The sequence below is a fragment of the Amblyomma maculatum genome, chromosome 3, assembly GCF_055883805.1.
Source record: "Amblyomma maculatum isolate TAMU_Amacu chromosome 3, ASM5588380v1, whole genome shotgun sequence".
Classification (NCBI taxonomy): domain Eukaryota; kingdom Metazoa; phylum Arthropoda; class Arachnida; order Ixodida; family Ixodidae; genus Amblyomma; species Amblyomma maculatum.
In genome coordinates this window covers 96,566,675-96,588,656 of record NC_139346.1, presented here as the reverse complement: position 1 = coordinate 96,588,656, position 21,982 = coordinate 96,566,675, and the positions used below count along the sequence as shown (strand labels likewise).

General features: G+C 41.8%; 1 long non-coding RNA gene across 2 annotated transcripts in view; it reads left to right on the top strand.

The window, feature by feature from the left end:
* Nucleotides 1–3,520: 3,520 nt before the first annotated feature.
* The window catches only part of LOC146195382 (uncharacterized), a 35,250-nt gene continuing 16,788 nt past the window's right edge, over nucleotides 3,521–21,982 (top strand). For both annotated transcript variants that reach the window (XR_014705556.1, XR_014705555.1), the window contains exons 1-2: nucleotides 3,521–3,654; nucleotides 8,879–9,024. This is a non-coding gene — a long non-coding RNA (uncharacterized LOC146195382). The remainder of the gene's footprint in view (nucleotides 3,655–8,878; nucleotides 9,025–21,982) is intronic.

Sequence of the window (21,982 nt, the reverse complement as noted above, 5' to 3'; positions counted from 1 at the left end):
TATTCTAATTCGCTTATTAACATCTGTTACTCAGGAGCTCATAGTGAGAGTGGGACAGCGTGCAGCAAAAAGTGCAACAAGTTTATTTTATTAATACAGACAATATTTAACTAATTAATAGAGACATGCGATAATGCGCCCACACGTTCGGATGCGCTTACACTTCGCCTAGGCTTTGACGATTACACGAGAGCTGGTATTTTTAGTAGGAAGAGCACGGTAGAAGAATGGTCGCACAAAGCATGATGGCGAGTCGCTTGACTGCCGATAACCACAAAAGCATTCCGCTTGTGTACTGGGCGATATCTGCACTTGATAAAGGTCAAACATTTCATAGCCTGATGCTGCAGCATCCCTCGTAACTGGAGTCGTTTTGGGACCCAAACTCTCTACATGAAATATTCATTTACGACAATTTATGGTTTTATGACCCAAGTGTCGTAATGAAGGTGTCAGTTTGCAACTGATATACTAAACATTACAACGCTGGCTCAATTGTTCGCGTAAACAGAGCCTACTCATCGAAGCCCATGTTGAAAAGCTATAATCAATCAAGAAGTGTAACTATTGCTTAAAATTGTGTATTTCGTTGACGATAAAAAATTATAAATCCCAAGACAGAGAGGTTTTCAACTGGCAAAAAAATTCTTTTTCGCAGGTCTTTGTTTTTATTTCACAACCTGTCCAATTTTTACTAAATGCGCTCGGAGCTTGACAAGAAATAATATCTTATATTTAGTTTGGGCAAAGCAAGCAATAGAGTTGACAGATTTAAGGCTGTTATGGAGAGTTTACGAAATGGTGACTGCAATGCTTCACGTGGTTTTAAGCAATTAGAGTTGTCCCGTGCTGATTTCAGGAATTCAAAGACATCTACATAAGTTCACTAATATTTCAAATAAAAATATATCACCATATTTTTTTCTATTTGGAAACTTTGACTAGTTACGCCACATGCTAGTCAGGTGATGAATGGAAAGGATTATGCTTTGGATTCTTAATCTGAAGCAGGAAATAAAGTGTAATCAGAATGGTCAGTTTCGCAAGCAATATTTTTGACTCCTAAAATTGAAGCTTTAGTGGTTGTAAAAACAAATTGAGATGAATATATATATATATATATATATATATATATATATATATATATATATATATATATATATATATATATATATCCTGAAGACATTATTTAAAAATCTGAACCGCGTTCCTTCTCTTTAATAGCTTCCATTCCATGACCGGTGATAAAAGAAAAAAGGTAACAGCTGTGTCCATCATGCCATATAATTTCGACGTCCAGTTAAGAGGGCATAATTTTTATTTTTGCGTTTTATACTTGTTTAGCTCATCGCGCAGGGCAAAGTCACCAGTTACGAGCTCTCGGTTGATTTTATGATTATTCTCAATATATTGCATGCTGCAACAGCTGGTCAGCAAATGACGTCGAGATTCAAGAAATGGACACCATCGTCCGGAGCGTTAGAACACTGTTTCATAGGCCAAGAAGTATAAAATTACAACCCGACTTTCAATTACTGAACAGAGCTAGAGGTGTTTAAAAAAGCTGCTGTTTTTTGTAAAACTCGCGTACCGTGGCACCAAAATGGATTTGCAAAACGTAAAGCAACGCACTCTCCGCTGCTCAATATGTCTGCGGCGCTTGAATTTCAGCTTGGTAGGAAATTATGCAAAACCGCGGATACATAATTTCTTGCTTTAATTAAAGATATTTTGAAGATCCAGATTTTGTTTTTTGTTTACTCAAGTTTCCAGAAACAGGTACCTCCATTCTTTCAAATTAAATTGTAATTGAGCCCACGTAGCTGTTAACATGCACAGCTGTATAATCTTTACTAACTATTCAATGGGCCACTGTTTTTCATGTCGGCTCGGCGATCATGGTTGGAAATAGGTTACCTACGAAGCACAACTCAGTTTATCTATAGACTTAACAGAATAGTACAAATTATGCTTCGAGTACGAAATATAACTTGTTCACTAGTCCTCAATACATGTATCAAAGTGAAAATGTTTACGAGCATTACGCTTATTATTCCTCGTCCATTTTGCCATGTCACAAGGACGTGGCATGTGGAACGCGCGAACGAGGGTAAGACCTCTCTCTCGCTAGCAGATTTAACGTCATTCGAATCGATTGTCATTCGATGCATAGAATATCATTCGGTTTGTTTCAGTGCTACGCAGTAATATCATTCGCAAATGGTGGCAATTACTGTCAGCTATAAAAAATACTGCGCCTAATGAATATCCGTACGCATAAAACGCGTTTGAAATCGTATAACATTTTAAAGCTGATGAAACATTTCTGTACGATAATTCAAGTGAAAAACATTACTTTTGGCTGTGCTGTAGCGCTTTAGCCATATAAATCAGAATCAAGTACCGAGTCACCCACAAAACCCCCCAATTCGATAGATGTAAACATACAATATGGCTGAACACAGCGGAACGAGGATAAACGGTGCGGAGACGCACGGAGACAAGAAGAGCATGCAATTGACGTCCAAACTATGAGGTGTTCAGCCACAACTTTAAATAGTTCCGAGATAAAAAAATGGTTAGAGGAGGCCACCAAGGAACACAGAGCCTAAAATATTCGTGAGCATTCGAGAGTCGTTGCCATGACTCGACAGCTGCTGTAACCGAGAGTAATGCCGTTCGGCGAGAGTCTTCAGCGCGAATAATTTTACACCTCAATTAAAAGGTTTTAAAACAAAACTCTAGAAATACATTTTTTCAAATTTCACTGTGCGCAGATTATGTTGTCGATTATCTTACTTGTTTCTGTTGCGCATCTGGCGTCACGAGTACACATTCGGTTCGCGATCGAATGAGAATGAGTTCCCCAAACTCATTCAGTAAAGAATTTCATTCGAACCTAATGACATTTCCTCGTCTAGCAGGGGAATAGGGATATTAGATGCTAATGTCATTCGATACGGATGACATTAAATTTGCTCCTGTGGCAGGGGTATTACACTGAGCGTTACCTCGATCAGTCACTATTCGTATTCATGGTGCACGTTACATTCTACTGGTAAACCATTGGGTAATTATGATATTAACATTATAAGTTCTTTGTTAGCATCATGGTATCATTATAAGTAGTGCATAAGAGGCCATCTAAAGTCGCATTGGGCTTGAAGTGAAGAGCCGACAGGCAGCAGTGGTAAAGTGGAACATCATGGACACCACAAATTATGCAAAAACGTTGTTTCTAGGAACCCAACAGAGGAAGGAAAAGCTCTAACTGCGATCAGGAATGAACAAGACCGAAAAAGAACCATTGCCCTCACTGGCGCTGAAATGCATTGGCAGTTGGCATTTCCATTGCTTTGGACTCAGTGAAAAGCCGTAATAGAGTGCCAACAAAATATGTAAATCCTTAGTGCATAGAGCCGACGGAAAAATTTAAAAATTAATAACGTGGAAATGAGATGCATTTATAAGCAGGATAAAAAATATTATAAAGAGAAAAAGTTTTCTTTTCGCACTCTATGTGATTCGTCAGTGGATAGTGCCTCTAGTGGCCATACCAAAAATCATTACCTTCAAAGTACTAGGCATGCATTGTATACCACTTCAGTGTATGTACTTGAAGCAGGAAACGGGGATCTAGTCTGTAACCGAAGGGTACGTCTAATAACGTTTTACTTTAAACTTTCTGTTACCACCAAATTAATTTGCTTGCATATCATTAGTCCATGAGCGTACGAAGTATCGGTGAGTTGTATGGCCATATCTAACAGGGGGTTGATGCAACTGACAACAAAATTAGGTCCAGAAAAAATGTGGACGAATGTTAACATTTCCTAACAATGCAACAGTAGTAGCGTTTTCATGAGAGGGGCATTAATATTTGATAATCTCAGTTTTTTTGAAAGGCAGTTCCAGAGGTACCTCTAATTATAACAAACAATTCTGGGAATATATCGAAGGATAGAGCTTATTCAATCAGCTGTCATATGGTGCAGTGACGGTAGATGGTAATCCCTTAACGAAGTGCCCTCTAACGCAGTGCGCCTGCAATCGTTAGACGAAATTATAATGACGTGTAGCATCAGATGCTGTAAGGCACACATAACACTTCTACGCAGCAGTAAGCACAAAAACCGAATTTGGAACGTCAGGCCAACTCGCTATCAGGCAGCAAGAATAATATTTTAAAGAAGAAACAGCTGCTGGACTGAATCCCAGCCGAGGGAGGCCCATTTTCATGGCGTAAAAATGCAAAGGCGAAGCTGTTCTGCGCGATGCCACTTTATTTTAAGGAAGGGATGGCGGTCACAATTGTTCTGAGTACATCCACTATTTTATTTGATAGATTTGTAGCTACTAAACACTTTGCGTTCCCACAAACAACAGTTCTGCCTGTACTGTGGTGCACTGCGATACATAAAATATTCATGAAACAATTATTAGTTGATAGTGACGGCCACACACATGCAAAATAGAATGCACATATGAGGGCATGCGTAGGTGATATTACGTCCCCATGCAAGGCAAAAAAATGAAAATAATAAATGCGCTAAAGGAAACCAGAAAAAAAAAGAGAGACAACACACTAAACCTTTTTACACTTTTAAAGGTGTGATGCTGTCCCCAGACTAACACCCTATGACTAGAGCAGCACTGCTTCATCGTGGAGCATCCTTCACTGTGCATATGTGATTTGTCTGGCGTCGAAAAGCGGACGCTGTGTTCTGCTGAGGCCACAGAGTGCGGCAGCCCTCACAGTGCTGAAGACACTGCTGCAGCGGTTTTTGATTTTCAGACCGCATTTTTTTCTTTTGCTTCTACTTGCATGAGCTTTTCCACATTACACGAGCAGGCAGGGTAGCCAACCTGAAACACTTGACTGTTAACCGCCTTGCCCAAGCCTCGTCCTTTTTCACCGGGGATGTTAGTCCAGGGATACTCGGGCGCACTTACTGAGCATACAATCAGTTTTCGCCACCACGTAACAATCTCATAAGCTGCTTGATGAAGCATCGACGACTTGTTGAACAAGTCTATGTCATCGCTCCCGGTCTATATACGCTAAAATTTCTCTGCACCTCCAATAAAGAAAGCAAAATAATCTACCATCATGTAGTGAGTATCACGCCGTTAGACACCGTCGCACAACACCTGAGACAATTTACACACTTTTTAAGCTAGCGCACTTCGCTTCTCCCCTTCATGAGTAAACCGGTCAGTGATGGAGCTTTGTTGATGATGACACCAAAAACGCCATTCATATAAAACTATGCAAGCTGAATTTTAGGGAGAGTCATTAAAGAGCAAATTGCTAGCATGCTACCAGCCTTTGAAAGTACCACGAAAGTTCAGAAGCCCTTTTATGTATCATCATTAAGCAACCTGGTTTCGTCTTTCATGGAAACTTTTCAGCCAGTGCTTTCGCTTAGAGGCTGGCTCCAAGCCTACATTTAGGCAGTAACCGTATACGCCGCGGAGTGCTGCCACCACATACGAGACAAGAAGCATGCCCCTGCAACATCGAGACAATGGAAACATTGCTGAGCGAAGTTGCTGCTCTTTGTTTTTGCTTGCGCTAGCTGGTGGGTAGGCACCTGAAACGACTACTTTATCTCCACAGCGGCGCCAAGACGTGGCATATTTTGACAACGAAATATTTGCCGACCGCTTAAAACAACTTTGTAATAAGGAAAGCAGAGATTATGTGTTTACACCTAGTTTAATAAGTTGTTTATGCAGATAAAATGGCACGAAAAGAGAAGTAGAACATATTATGGCCGGCGGTGGAAAAGAGTCATCCTTTCAGGTGGGCTATAAGCGCAAAATAGTTTATAATTGGAAAGATGCCTAGTATATCCGAGGAACTACGTTTCTATGACCCTTGCCGCAAAACACATTTCAGGGCCCTACACATTTGAGTTAAGTCAGGTAATCGTAGGAACTATCAAGGCAGTCTTTGCTATTGTATGCGCTCTTTACAACCCATGGCAGTTGCAAATAAATCTTGGAGTTGGCGTTTCAAACTATTATTATTTTGATTTTTCGTGGAAGTAGCGTTGTGAGAATCTTGTTCCATAGCCCGAAGAAAACATTCTTCCTTCCGAGTGTAGGTCGCCTTTAAAAGAAATTATACGAAAATACAAAAGCTCTTCGTCTTTATTTCTCGAGCACTGCGACAATTTTGAGACTTTCTTTTAGGTGCACATTTACTTATTTTTCACGTAATAAAGAGCACGTGGGCATAAACAATTATGGCACTCTAAATTTTATTATTTCTTCAGCATAAATTATTTTCCAAAAAAATATTTCGATCTTCTGTACCTTATTCAGACATATAAATGCCCTTACAATTAGGTGCTATCCTTAATGAAAGCCGTGGCAGGACTCCACCAAATTATATGGCGGAATTGAAAATAGAATTCTGCGTACATTCGAGAGCTAGTGACAGGAGGGGCGCTAGGCTACTGTATGAGAGCGAGCAAGACGACGGTCTATTGTTGGCATAAGCAAGAAGAAAGCAAATACAACAAGGGAAATGAAAGAAATGATGCATAAAAACGGAAGCAAATCTTAGGCGGTTGCTAATGTAGGAAGTACTACATAGCAAAAAAGCCTATAATTTAGGGCTAAATAAAGTATTCCTAGCTATAGAAAGACATTCGAGTTTTTGAAAACAGTGATAGATTGTGAATGGTCGTTGTACATCAAAGACGATTTAAAACAATGAAAACGACAAATTCGCTCGCGCGAATGAGGGCAGGCAGATAAACAAGCCAGCTTTGTCAACATATTTTGAACGTATACTGAACAGGGATACCAGAAGAAAGGAAATGAAGCTGCACGATAGGTCTCTTGGGTAAGACCGCTCATCAAGGCGAACGGAATAATCGGTGCGCCTTTTGAAGCAGCAATAATAAGCAGAATTAATTAAGAGGTTGCAGGAGAAAAGGAGGGGACCGCTACAGCACAGGGCGCCGTTGTCAGAGGTTGTTTCGGCTTTGAAACTTCAGAGCAATGAAGGCACCCCGGCTTTGCCTTTGGGTTATGATGGTCTCTGATACAAAGGGACTATTTTCCACTTTCCTTTGAGAAATAAATGCGCTATACGTACCGCTTGAGTATATTCATGATCCTGATGGATGGATGGATGGATGGATGGATGGATGGATGGATGGATGGATGGATGGCTGGCTGGATGGATGGATGGATGGATGGATGGATGGATGGATGGATGGATGGATGGATGGATGGATGGATGGATGGATGGATGGATGGGTGGATGGGTGGATGGATGGATGGATGGATGGATGGATGGATGGATGGATGGATGGATGGATGGACGGACGGACGGACGGACGGACGGACGGACGGTTGGATGGATGGATGGATGGATGGATGGATGGATGGATGGATGGATGGATGGATGGGTGGGTGGGTGGGTGGATGGATGGATGGATGGATGGATGGATGGATGGATGGATGGATGGATGGATGGATGGATGGATGGATGGATGGATGGATGGATGGATGGACGGACGGACGGACGGACGGACGGACGGACGGACGGACGGACGGATGGTAGGAACCTAGTAGCGTCCCCTTTTAATGTGGGTGGTAGCAATTATTATCATTCTCGTCTTTTTTCCTATATATTCATTATCGTTTTAGATCAGTTAACTCTAACATGCGACCCATATTAAATACCACCCCCCAGCGGCGGAGTGTGGAACTAAGAACGCATTTGTATAGATGAAATAAACATTGTGGTACACTAATGGCTATACTAAGGCTATTTCAGGACATAGTCTCCGTAGCTATCTCAAGAACGTTTAGGATATTTCCAGTCGTTGAATTACTGAAATAATTCCCGTGCGGCTATGGGAGCCGGCATGCAGGTGTTTTAGTTGAAAAAATATATCTTGAGCTGCGTGTTCTATAGTAGGTACCGGAACACAAAATTGTGTTAAAATACAAACCTCGTCTTCCTAATAACTAAAGTTACTGTAGACGCCTTCGTCGCAACGGGAGCTCACTGCATATATTTAGCCGAAAAATAACTTTATTGTTATTGCGCCCTAATCCCGTAAAAAAAATGAAACAAATACTCGATGCTTAAAATACTTTTGCGCGCAATGGACTACAGTGGAAACTACGACACAGATGTCCACAAAAGTATTACAGATAAAAAATTCCCGTATTGCGCAGCGTGTAGGGCAACATCCATGGTAGAGCAACATCTGTATTGTTCGGTGACAATTTGCGAGGCAGGGAGACTATTTGATTATATTAAGGCGTCAATGACATCACTTCTAGTGTGCATTGATCAAGACGCAAATAAAAAGAGAGCAACTGACTCTATTGTTCAATACAATAATTTTCAGTGATATTTGACTTACATGTCAGCGAAATTTGCTCGAACAGAAAATTCTGCGCATGTTAAACTAGTGTTCTTTTTTTTTAAACAGAGAAAGAACAATGCAGCATAAGAACTTGCTCCTTCTTTTTCCTTTTTTTTTTGGTTGCACAGCTGCTGATCCATCTGCAGCAGCATACACTTTGCACCGAACATATTAGCAGTTGATTAAAAATTTGCCTGAATCTGTATTCCCGCATGGCCGATTCCATTCTCATCGCAGTATGTGTGTTTTCGATTGCGCGTCTTTGGGAGAAGGCTGCGAAATAAGCATCGTATGCAATATTTTCATAGTGGTTACATCGATCAAGCTTATGAACACCTGAAAACACCTCAGAATCTTGTACTTTCTTTTTTTAATTGCATGGTCCTTTTTTTTTCATTAGCTTTTCTTGCTGCATTACTATGGCTGCAGTGGCTGGGAAGAAGCAAGTGCCTTACTTGACTTATCTCCCTCTTAACCAGCTATGTTCAACGGATGCCCCGCCTTTAAAGTTTCCGTCATTTTATAAAGACTTGAGAAAAATGCACTTAAAACGACGGTGTTATCATTACGACACATTTTTTCGCCAAATTTTGTCACATCTGTTGTGCCTTCGACGTCGACAAAGGTAATGCATGCGAAAATGTTCTGTTTGAAATAAACTCGCCGTATTTTGATAAAATCGCCAATAAAGTGAACGAGGAATTCCAGTGGAAGCTAGAAGGATTTGACTAGAGTGCAACAGTAATCGGTTAAATTATTCTGTCATGATATTTGCCAACACTACGTAAAAATGAAATGTAGGGGACTCTGATAGGGTAGAGGACACTGGTATAGTAAAATGTACTGCGTCTAACAGCCATCAGAATAAAGCCGATTTCTAGGTCCTTCCAGTGATGGCCCCAGGGGTCCAATGATCGTGCATGTGGCTCTTCTATGCCCTATTTGAGACACTACCAGCTCACAGGATGACCGTAATCCTAAGGTCAGCGAGCTGTACAGCCTCCGGCGAGGAGCTATGGATTTGCCTGGAACTCTGAGTCTGAAGGTGCGAAGTTCAACTTTAACGGATGTGGTCCTTCAGTTCCGAATGCCTAGAATGTTGTTAGATATGCGGCTACAAATTTCGTACAGGCCCATTTCGAACTCCACATCCTGGCCCTGGCCCCAGGAGCCGCTTGACCCTACCCCAAGGAATAGACAACCTCCCTGCTCTTGTGTACCGCCTTTTCAATCAGGCCTAACGGATACCTTTGTTTCTCTATGCGTGTACTTAGTTTTGTTGTTACGGATATGCAGCATAGTCATATAGAGGATCTGCACAGCACATAACTTTTAAAGGCATGGAATCTACATGTCGACGGGGTACATTAAAGGGAAGCAGGTGAGCAAGGACCATCACAAGTGTGAGTAAAAAGGACACGAGTGCTGCGCAGGATTCAAAAATAAATACACCAAGCGAGGCCATAGCTAAGGGTTATTACAAGGGAGTTCATTGTTTCCAAAAAAAAACATCAGTGGTCCTGAATACTTCAGCCGTTCTGTGCACTGTTTTTTCATGTTTTCTCCTTCAATAATACTTTTTTTTTCTTTATGTGAACTGACCAGTGCTCACATGCGTTCCTAAAACTAGTACGCTCAAATATATACTTTCCCAAATTTTTTATAATGCCACCAAAGCTTCTCGGAGCCGGGCATAAGAATCCAACACTGTTGCGACACAATAAGGAATATATTACGTAAATAGAGCCACGCTTAATTAGGCTGACAGAAAGCCCCACTCATTCCAATGACTAGGATATAAATAGGGTATGTGCGTTTGATAAGCCCGACACATAAATTATGATAAACTGTATTAAATTAATAGAACGCTGTTGCTACACCGCTTGCGTCTGTGGAATCGGTACTTGATGTAGGCGGCGTGCGAAAGTGTCACGCAAGGATCCGAGAACAACGGAAGTATATCGGTGAAACAACCATCCGGGGTTAAGCGATGCCTCCTTTCCACGCAAGCGGCATTGTTGCTTTTTTCAGAGGAGTCAGTGGGGCAGCTCCGGATCAGACATTATTCGGATATATCACAGTATATTGCGGCCTAGAAGGTGACAATATGGAGCACGTCCTAACGACTGAGAAAAATAGAGAGGAGGTGACCACAGTTCTATTTCCAGCATTATAGGTAGATTTCTTGCTGCGTGTAAAAATGCATTTGCATAATTAGTAGACCTCAGCTGAGAAGAAACTACAGATTGCTCAAAGTACTACAAATATATAAAGCATTAAAGCGGTCTCTTTGGTCCACACTTTTTTTAGAGGTAACGCTGGGGAGTGAAATATTAAGAATTTTATGGCGCCCACTATGTGTCAACAAGATGGAAATACAGCTGAGAATTTTAAAACACCGTTCGGCATTTAAAAGATACTGCGAAGACGACCCCCTCTTTACGATTTATCGAACTTAGCATTGCCATTCACAGGATGACATAGGTTACCGCCTTTTAACACTCTTTCCTTTTTATACCCTAGCAGCGGTGCTTCTTGTTCTCGGCTGCCGTCAAGCTCGTTGCTTAGGGGACTCCTGTGTTAAGGCTTACTCTGAAAGAGCCCCAGTGAAACAGCAGCCGTCGCATTCAGCAGTATTAACAGAGCATTCGGACTCTATGTAGAGCCGGCTATGCTTGTATTTATTGGAGCGCATTCTTTTGGTGCAACCGATCGCCGATTCTCTACCCTCCGCATTCCAGCTTCTCTTTAAGCCCCTTCATTTTTCATTCCTTTTGCCAGAAAGGCAGTGCTGCTTCCCTCGAAAACCAAGTGCACACACACCTACGCCGGAAGGAGAAAGAGTGTAGTGCGGCCGGCATGCATGGGCTCCGTAATTCAGTTCTCTCATCGGAGCCAGATATTTGCATGAAGCGGCAATGACTGCCTCTTTGCACAACTTCCCACTCAGTCCCTCATTGCATCTGCGAATCTCGTGGCTGTTCCAGCGTGGGCCGTTATCGAGGGAAAAAAATGAATCATAACATTGTGAAAGTCCATCATTGCAGTGACGAGAGCGCTGTTTTGTCACAGAATTGTTATAGAATGCACCTCGGCTAACAGCCCGTCATTCATCTTCTTCGCAAGGCCTCCGGACAGCGACTGCACAATTTCGAGAGCTAACCGTTGTTAGTACTACATGGCATTTACGCTGCGAGATTATTTTTATCTGCTGCGTGCAGGCGGAAAAGCCGCCGTCGGCGCTTTATTTGGGCTGAATGAATTTTCTATGCATCAACGTAGGCAGGAGATATCAAGAGGGATTCAGATGAACACTCGGGTTCTGTGAGCAGCTTTTCGGGGTTCCGAGAGATTTGGCTAGAATTGCCCCACGCACCTCTTCCTCTTTCTCTTCCAGCTAAATTAGTACAAGACATGGCGTCAATTCGTTGAAATCGATTTAGATTGTTAAATGTTCTTATATCCTAGCTCCTAGCTAAGAGCATGGTTTGCCAGATAACCAGCGATGACCACCGAAGCGTAACGGGATTCCGGGCGCAGTCCGGCCGGTTACTCGTCGGCGATAGCCGAGTGCGCGAATTAGATGTGAAGCTGGTTTTTTGGCTGCAATTTCCTGAATTCGTGTTTATGATTAAAAGGTATTTGTTTCAGTGAGAGATGGACATTACATTAAAAGCGAATGCCTAAAGCAAGAAAACAGTAATTGATAAAAAAGTGGATTAAATACAGAAGGAACGAGGACGGGTAGGATCCATTCACAAGTAGAGCTACCTGAGTGGTTAAGAGGAGAGGGAAGCAGAGATGCCCCGTGGCACAGATTGATGGCTGGTGGAGGTGCTTGAGGAAAAAAGGTGAGAACACCTGAAACAAAGGTTACTTACCGATAAAATCGCTACGCGTTTACTTCGAACGTTTTCCAATCATGATTAACCACTCATACACGACTTTCCTGGCTTTTCTAGCGAACGATGGTCAATTGAGTGACGAAGATGAGGGCGCGGACCTCTGATTTTATTGAACATCATTAAAATGCTTTTAAACGCTGAGTGTCTTACCTAGTTCGAACTGAAGCAAATGAGTTCCTGTGACAGCAGTCGTTTTCAAAACCTGCTTAGAGATGCGATATATTCGCAAACGTTCTGTACTCATTTGTGCTTACATATGCCCGTGTTTTCATTTAATTGCAACCGAAAAAGAACTGAAGTTTGGAGAATCAAAATCACACTTATTAAGTATGCTAATCGTGTCATAAACGTAACATTTGATTCGGAAAAGTTTCCATAGTTCGCCTTTCAATTCGTCTTTTGGTGGCGTGTAAGTGCTTCTAAAGTGTATAGGGGTAAACAGGAACCAAAGGGGAAGAAAAAAAAAACTGCCGAAGGAATTAGGTAATTCTAAGGAACGATAATGAAGTTGATCCTTTGAGGTTCGCTGCGTAGAAAAGTAATTTCACTTGAAAGTTAATATTTCGCGTACTGTCCCTGAGAAAGAAAACTGTCATGTCATTAGTGCGCATGTGGGCGGCAAAAGCAGGCTAGAAATACCTTCCGAAGCCCCCTCCTCCCCCGCTTACCCCGAAAGATTTTTTTTTATAACGCTCTCCTTCCAATTCTTCTTATAATTCCACTCACATATTCCCTAACCGTAATTCGATTTACACCAAATGAGCAGTGTTTCTCCTTGGCGTTAACTTGAGGAAACTTCTGCTACCGACTTCATAATTACATATACGAAAACTTTTGCGGCAATCTCAACCCCTCGCCCACCAAACACTTACATACTCCTGTTCAATTTTAGTTATACAAGAGAAATAACATTAAACTTGAGCGCTGCATCAAGCCTTTTTTTGAACACGCCTCCGACATTGTCACTGGATTAAACTTTGAAGTAAGATCTTCCTTTTTCCCACAGTACCTCGGCGTCATCTGTTCGCATGCGTAGCAATATAGTAAAGAGTACCGCCTCTCTAACGCACTATTCACAGAAAAGGTTTCTTACAAACAATCGTTTTGGTGAGTAGGGATTACATTGTCGTCCGTTCCTTTCGATGGACTTCCAGGATAACCGGTGTGATGTACACGGGCCGTGTGCAGCGCGCAAAACGATAACAGCGCATCAGCGTCCCAGTGTATTTGTAAGCTATTGGTACGATATATATAGTCTATAGATTTCTAGTACATAATTACAACAAACACAAGTTTTTCCCTCTTTAGAAGATATTTCGACGGGACTAATTATTATTCCCAATTTTGAGCCAACATTAAAACTTTACAGTCAATTATAAAACAAAATTACGCCGTAGAAATTGTCGCCGCACTTCTTGAGAAGAAATCGAGTATTACGTATTTCGAATGTCATCTGCAATATGAAATACCCGCTCGGTACCCAGTACCGGTTATACTGTTCGCAGGTGATCGCAGTCTAAAAAAACCGGCTTCCTCATACGGTCAAGGCAATGACCCTGCAGGCCAGCCAATATGCAGTACACGTAACCAGGGCCTCGTCGAGATGAGGCGTTAGCCCTCACCTTGTCCGGCACCGGATTTCCGTGTAAATGTAGAAATATTATGATTCAATGCTACTGGTAGTTCGGCCTGGTCGTCCTAGCAAGTTGCAGTTCCTGCCATCTACCGGGACCCGCGAGTTTCTGCGAAAGCACGAACTATTTTTGGAGAATCGCGGGTAATCGTTTAAACAGCACAGAAGGATGAGAATTACTGATTACACGATCGCTGTGGCAAAGCGAGCGCAGCGCTAGACGGCACGACACCTCTGCCAAAGAATTTCTTCCGTGAAGGGGCATCGACATGTATTTGAAGTCCGTTCACATTGCCTTACCGCCATCAAGCTTAGTGCCATCTCTGCAGCAGTATAACTTCCCTCTTTCCTTTGACACTGTTTACTGTGTCGCAAGGGAAGGGCGGCGTGATAGGGAAGAGTTTGATCTGTTTCTAGAAATAATCGAATTCTGTTCTCGGTGGTCGCAACAGAGCTTCAACTGTCGGTGAAAAGAAGGCAAACAGCGCGTGGCTAGCCGCCGGGGTTCGTTCATTGACACGACACGGGCGCGTGTTGCGGGGTTGCCGAACCATCACGTGCGACAGGTCGGCACCGCCCCTTCGTCGTTCCCAGTAACGGGCAATTAGCCGATGATCGTCGGTCGGGGAGATTCGAGGACATACTTCGTGGCATCATCAAGAGAGGCTGAGCCTTTTAAGGTAAGGTGTTCTCCACAACAAAAGAAGCCAACCAAAATAAAGCATCTGAAGTGTGCTTGGAATGATTCTGCGTCTATATTCTCTGAGGATCCTCACTATTGGGTCTTTCTTTTTCTCCTCCACTTTTGTTTTCAGTAAAATTGGGAGAGAAAAAGACTGAGCAGGCTGCTGTGAGGGTCTGGCCCTGCAGCTTTCCAGGAGGCGGACCTTGTTAAGGTGCCGGGGGAGGGGGGGGGGGCGCAAGCAAGAACACTTAGCTGCTAGTCAGCTGCAGCAGATCCCATGGGAGTGAGGGACGCGCTTACTAAAGGCTCATCGTAGGAGCCTCTAGTAGACGGGGACAGAATTAGGTATGCAGATGGATTGCGAAAATCAGAGCGACAGGCAAAAATAGAGCCTCAGAAAATGTCAGAGGGAAAAAATTGATGCACGTGTGCCATTATTACTCTTCTTTCTCCCCTGCCTTGTCAAAAGCAGATATTTTGCACTATACATTCCTTGTGAGCTACCAACCATTGCTACCTGCTGTCTTCGTAAAGTTCTCGGTACAATGTTTTAGCCCTTTCTGTTTTTGTTTCGAAAGGCCCTCATTATTGTATCTCTGGTGCTATTTTAATGATTAAAATAAAAAAAGGTTAGATTTTACGCAACTTTATAGGTGCGTAAAATTTAATCTTATACGAGTCAATGAGAATGCATTATTTCGGTTTCAATATAAAATTGTCATTCGGCTGCCACGTCAAGCCTTTCTCTCCAATAATTTGCTCCTCATTGTTTGCCTCTTATCGGCGTTTCTTGCAGTGCTACGTATAATTGGTTTACAGTAAAGGAAAAACGCAGTATTGATCACGCTGTCACCTGTGTGAGTTAGGACGCTAAACGATCCCTCCTGTCATCTGGCATTCCTTTCCATGTGTTCAAGTGTGGGATTACACAGGACAGGAACGCTAGACGACAACACAGTTCACGAAATCTCATATAATATGATAGATCTCGCGCACAGAACTCGCGCACGCCCTAAAATAGTTTTGTAAAAATGGTAATCTTTAGCATGGAGCCTAGATAGCGAAGCAAACAACGCTGCTCTTGGATATAACTTTTTGTGTAATTCTTTATCTGTTGTAAACCCCTACAGAACACAGACAACGGCTACCGAATTTTTGTTAAGGTATCTTGCAGCAAGGCGTTGCACTGGGTTTGATGTGGTTGTTATTGTTGTTGTTTACCAAATAACATATGGATCCTGGCCACGCAGGGGCATCGGCAAAAATTTGGGCACCAGAGTGTTTGAGATTTATATATACATGTTAAAAAAATTCATGAGAATGGATGAAGATCCGAAAGGTGGAGTTATGTTTCTTTGTAGGGCAGCTGATGCGCTGAGATTTATCTCGAATGATAGTTGACACGCGTAACTGCTCCCCAAATTGTCCTAGAATGTCGTAGTGCCATTTGCCAATATGCGCCAGTGTCTGCTTGGAAGAGTCAAACTGAGCTAGGTCGGGCAGGTATTCTGCTCTCTGACAACTGGAGGGCATGTTTGCTATCATCGCTGCTGCCGAGCTCTACCTGTTTTATGAGAGGAAGTTCCATAATAAAACCATTTCATTTTTAAGTCGTTTGACGGCTTCATGGCCACGTGACTCCAATCACCAGCATCCAGAAAAAACGTAATGCTCTTGCGCATGCAGAACAGAACCTGAAAAGGTTGTGCAGTAAGTCGAATGATATTCGAAAAAAAACAAAAAACATGCAGAGTAAATTCTTTTCGTTATACATCCGAGTTATAATACACCCTAATATTAACAGAGGTTTAGGGTAAACGTTATATTCGACAAGAGTTTTATCGCATTGTTACGCATAGTAGAGCTAATTCGTAGCCATATTTAAGTAGCATCCCTACTACGTGGTAAGCGTAGCGATATAGTCGAAGGGAAGTTGCTTCTCATTCTTATACAAATTGATTAACGTTATGGCCGTTTCCATTTCCCGATGACTCAACGTGATGTAACACACGTGATTAATCACGTGCTCTGCCCCCGCTTCCACTCTCTCCTGAGCTCCAGTATTCAAAGGTCAAAGGTGACCCTAAGTTCAAATGGTCAATGTCATGACGTTCTGGTGCGATACCAGGGTAGTCAAAAAGGTTACGCTACAAGCGGTCAAATTTTTCGGGCATATGAAAGCTTACTATATTTATAGCCACACTATCCTGTGGTTCTTTTGAATTCAATGGCTAGACCACAGTAGCTTTGTGTTTTGGTTTATAGGAAATCAAATGCAATGTATCTGCCATATTTTTCTGTGGACATCTGAACCTCATGAAAAAACTTTCTCCTCCAGCTTCTTGAAGGTTAAATCAAGGCCAAATTGACGCCCACGGCAAGATCGGCTCTACCTACCGTAGTGAAGTTTTCGCTTCTATAAACCTAGCGACTGTTCCAAAGTTTTACAGTTTTGTTTTGCAATTTCTCTCCAAGCAGCTAAACAAAGAAGTGACCAATAACAATTGCAGCATATATTCATTTGTTGCATTTCTTTCCCTAACCAGCTCTTTGAAAAATCTAGAAATGTTTTATTGAATTTTCTGAAGAGTGATACGGGCTGCTTTTAAGGAGTTTTTATATACGAGTATATCAGTTAGTTTAAGACTTTAGTAAAAATAATATTACAAAAATAACAAATGACGGTGATATATCTACTCTCATAATTTCATTTATACATTTTTTTTGCTCTGTTGATATAGAAAACTATTCCCATTGCAGCCAAAGCTTATAAGGCGCTCTTTATTCTTTCCCTTTATTTTTATTTTGTGAAACCTACCTGGCTATCCGAGTAGGTTTGAAGTGAAGCATGTAGCTGTGTTCTTATTCCTATTTTTCCAGCTTCAGGATTTTTTTCAGAGCTCCTGTAATTTTAATAAGAGCTGGACAAACCTTGAGCGCTGTGTTCGGCGTATCGCTTTTCTTGTAGCGGTGCGCAGCTCTCGGATTAATGAAAAAGAGAAAGCAGCTTTTCTTTGCAAAAGTATAAGCATTACACACAATTTTAAATAACGTTAAGCTTCACGCTACAGTGACCATTCACAATCTGTACGATCTTAACAGCTTGGGTACGGAATGCAGATGATATTCCAATTGAATCGCTTGTCTGCATCACAGCTACGTATATTATAATTATTTATTAACTACCTTCCAACTTTTCTTCAACTTCCGTACAATATGCGGTCATGCACCAGCTTTAGTTTTTACCTCTCTCTCTCTCTAGATATATATATATATATATATATATATATATAATCAATTAAATGCATTTACAAACGTTTTGTGAGAATCGGTCTAACGCATTGAGGTCAGCAAAGGATAGCATCTGCCTTTGTGCGATGCTGTTATTATTAAGCACGATTCCCAGGAACGGTCTACTGTTGCCTACATAAGTTCGCCTAATATTGAAGCCACGGTGAAGATGATTCCTCTCCCTGTCTGCAATGGTAGCATGGTAGTGAGGGGCGCATTACGCAGAGCACGCAGGAGGGAGAAAGCACCAGTTTCTTGCTATGGCTGCAAGCTTCGACTATAAAACCATTAGGCCTTTTTCCCCTATTTTTTACTGTCAGAGAATTTCCACCGGCACCTGTGCGTCTCTCACGGCACAGCTGTAAGAACATGGTTCTAAATATAGAAAAGAAAATTTAAACAAATAGTAATATTTCCATACTGGGCGCTGTGCGCGTAAGACGAACTTGGTCTTGGTCTCGAACTTGGTCATGATGGTGCAAAACCAGTCCCGGCGCAGAGTCAATAAAAATACGACAGAATTAAGCTGTTTGCTCTCCAGACCCACTGGAGTGGTGCGGCACCATAAAGCGAAGATTTGGAGAGACCTTGAAGAGCCACCAACAGTTAAACAACGCGCAAGCAACAGTAAATAATAACACGCGGTCACTCTTGGTATTCACTCTCATGTCCTTGTTTTACGCTCGTAGTATAAACACATCCTGTAACCGGTGCAAGGAATACAACACGTTCTTGAAAGGGTCGTTTGCCTCAAGAGAGAGAAAAAGGTGGAATGAATGTTGATATTGTGAAGCTACAGGAGCGTAAACTTTTAATGATGTAAGCTCTTGAAACTCTTTTGCTTCTTAATTCTGAGAACCTAAGGAGTGCGGTGTTTTTTCTGTGATCTTTACCTTCTCTTGCGTCGCGATTATGAGCACCGCGAAGTGATGCTTTCAACGAATTATGGAATATACAGACACCGGGCATTTCCCATATAGGTACTTAGGTGGCAAGCTTCATATGTCGCTAATTGATAGAGATATAGCCTCAAGGCTGTTCTCTTCAAATATGGTTTTATAAAGAACTGAGTGTGGCAGGGAAAGTTTTCTATTCTTCCTTCTAACGCTTTTGACTGTCCTCTGTGTCATCGGCGAATAAGAAAGCAAACTGCTATTTTAGTAACTTTTTCAACGAGCATTGCACGAAAGAACACTAGCGAAATGCGATTCACAATGCCCCGTATCAGTACACATTAGCAGTTCCCCCGGGCAGTTTCCCCACCGGCACGTTATCAGCACGTTTGCGGCAATGCTCGCTCAAGAAGCGTTAGCACGGTCGATATCAAAAGCTTACAGCTAACGTACTTGGGCGATCAGTCGCATTTTAAATGGGAAATCTGGATTCATGGCATACTCATGCTTACATCATTCATATCTCTGCAATGGAACAGGCCCGCAAGAACTGAGGGTATTGTGGTGAAGTTAAGAAAGTGGTGTTAGAAATAACGCAAGGAAGACGCAAGTGATTACGAACGGTGTGATAACACCAAAAGCTCTTTGAAACAGGCAGCCAACAGCAGAATGCATCAAGAGAGTTCGTCTATCAGGGCTGACCTGTAATCATAGATTCTGTCCATGGAAACGTAGTTGCGCACTTTGCAGAACACTTGGCGCTTTGAATATCTTCAAGTGGTGCAGCGCAACGGCACGTGCCCTTGACGAGAGAAGACAAACACAGCGCTGAATTGCCAGCATAAGTTTATTCAGGACGCCATTGCTGCATACCCTGGCACCGTAGAAATACAGGAAATACACACTCGTAGCAGGAAGGTTGACTCATATATTACTCTGAGATGCAATTTTTCGCCAAGTCTGACGATTAACAAGATAGTGGATAGTTTTGCTCTTTCTCCGATATGGCAACGTACGGTGTGCGGATACATTTCGGACCGAGCTTCATAATTTCTGATGCTTCAATTTCCACTATTGTTAGAGTATATTGGTAGGTATTGACAGTAGGGCTTTCTTTGTTTAACAATGAATGATAAGAGCAGTCGTCGCAGTGAATTCCTATGTTACGGGCATCATCCTTAACATTCGTGCTATGCTTCCTAAGCTTGTCTTTTTGACAGAAGCTGGTCTGGCCAATGTACGAATGATGTACGAGCGATGGCGTCCTGAATAAACGTGTGTTGTCAGTTAAGCGCTGCGTTTGCCACCTTCTCTCGTCTATGCCACGCGCCTTTGCGCTGCACCACCTGAAGACGTTTGAACAACTAGCACTCCAGTTCTGTTGCTCAGCTCTGAATATCTTTGCAGGACTCTGCTTTTTTTACGTCTAGTGTAATTTCGTAGTTCACAAATCCCCACCAAATAAGCGCTGTTATCAAAATCTTGCACGTTGCGCAATATCTGGAAAGTTGGAACCTAATTGACAAAATTGTATTATTTTCTTTACAAATGCTTAACCCTTTCATATATATATATTCACCGAACATTTCCTTTCTCTGTCGAGTCTTAAAATGTAGGTATTTCGTCTTTGACGTCAAAGCAGTCACTGCCCCCCCCCCCCAACCCCCACCTCTTCAGCTTTACTCTTTGCCGCCTCACGGGCAGTGTCAGAAGTGCAATATTATTTTCAATTCTCGTGTCTTAGTGCAAGCCATAATTTAATACCACCAAAGCATTAGAAAAGCATAGGTAAAGCAAATAAAACCTCCAGTGCTACTAATAAACAGATATCTTACTTTTTTCCTAAGCGGATGTTTCTTCTAAGGTCTGCTATTTATTTTTCTGTACAATATGAAACTTAACCTAATGAAAGTGGGCAAAATAAAGCAGCTTCATCTCAAGCAACTGCCTGGATCAAAATTAAGCGTATCCTACTCCAATTATTATCACTCACCTCTTGCTTTAATGTCACGCTAAGCAAGAAGTTCTCTTATATATTGCGTCCTATATTGCGTCCACAATAATATTTTCATAATGCGTTTTTATATTCGTTTCAGGAGTGAAATCTATCTTTATAGAATAAATCTGTCAGAAGCTACGAAAGGCCGGAAAGAATCAGGACAAACATCAGACTCGAAACGAATTCAGACGAGTCAACAAAATGTTCATAACTATCCAAAGAGCAAATTGTAAAACAAGAATACATTACTCACGCACAATATCGAATTCAGGCTATGGTTTTAAATCTAAGATATAGCGGAGAACAAGATAATGGTACTAAAATATAAATGAATCATTTCGGAACACTTTCTCGGCAGTTTGACGACTTCTCTCTTATTCGGGCCTCTTATTACATTCAGCTCGGACGCTCGAAGCACTGAAATTTATGATAGATTTATCCTAAAAAAATACTGTTTTACAGAAATATAAGGGGAATGACGAGTGACATTTCAAAACCTAAACACCATTGTGCAAGACGATTAAATCTAAGCATTTTAGACGCATTGAGCTACAGTGTTCCTATTTGTTGTAGCTTATTCTGAGAACAGAACACACCCACTACGTTGACGCTAAATTAATGAAACGGCAACCTCTCAATATTTTCAAATTATTCTATTTTCAATTTAATCAAGCACCAAAAATCTAGTTGGGTCTCCTCCATTGGAGCATATAATACCGCAGTAAACAAAGCCTGGAAATCCGAGGTGATCAAATGTCATTTCATAATCGACTTATACGTTACGTTACTTGTTAGCATCACACCGAGACTCGTTAATAGTGTGTATCGGGCAGGTTCTAATCTCGTTAAACTCCGTTGCGAGACGACGAGATTTTGTCCTGCCTTCGCACAGTCGACGAAGAAGGTGGTCAATGTAGGTTGGGTGTGACTATAGTTTTTCGGTGAGTGATCGACTGTAAGTGATTGTGCAAGCTGCTCGGTAAATTTAGTAAGGATCTTTTAGAATAAATTAAGAAACTAGAAAAAAAATTGTCTCTAAAGCGGTATATAATCTGGTAAACAAAAATTACAGCTTAACTGAAGGTCTCCGTTTAATGACATGACACTATAGCGTTAGTGGATCTCGTTAGCGTCTTCCTATGCAGATACTCGTTCTCCCACAAGCATTTCTCTTCTA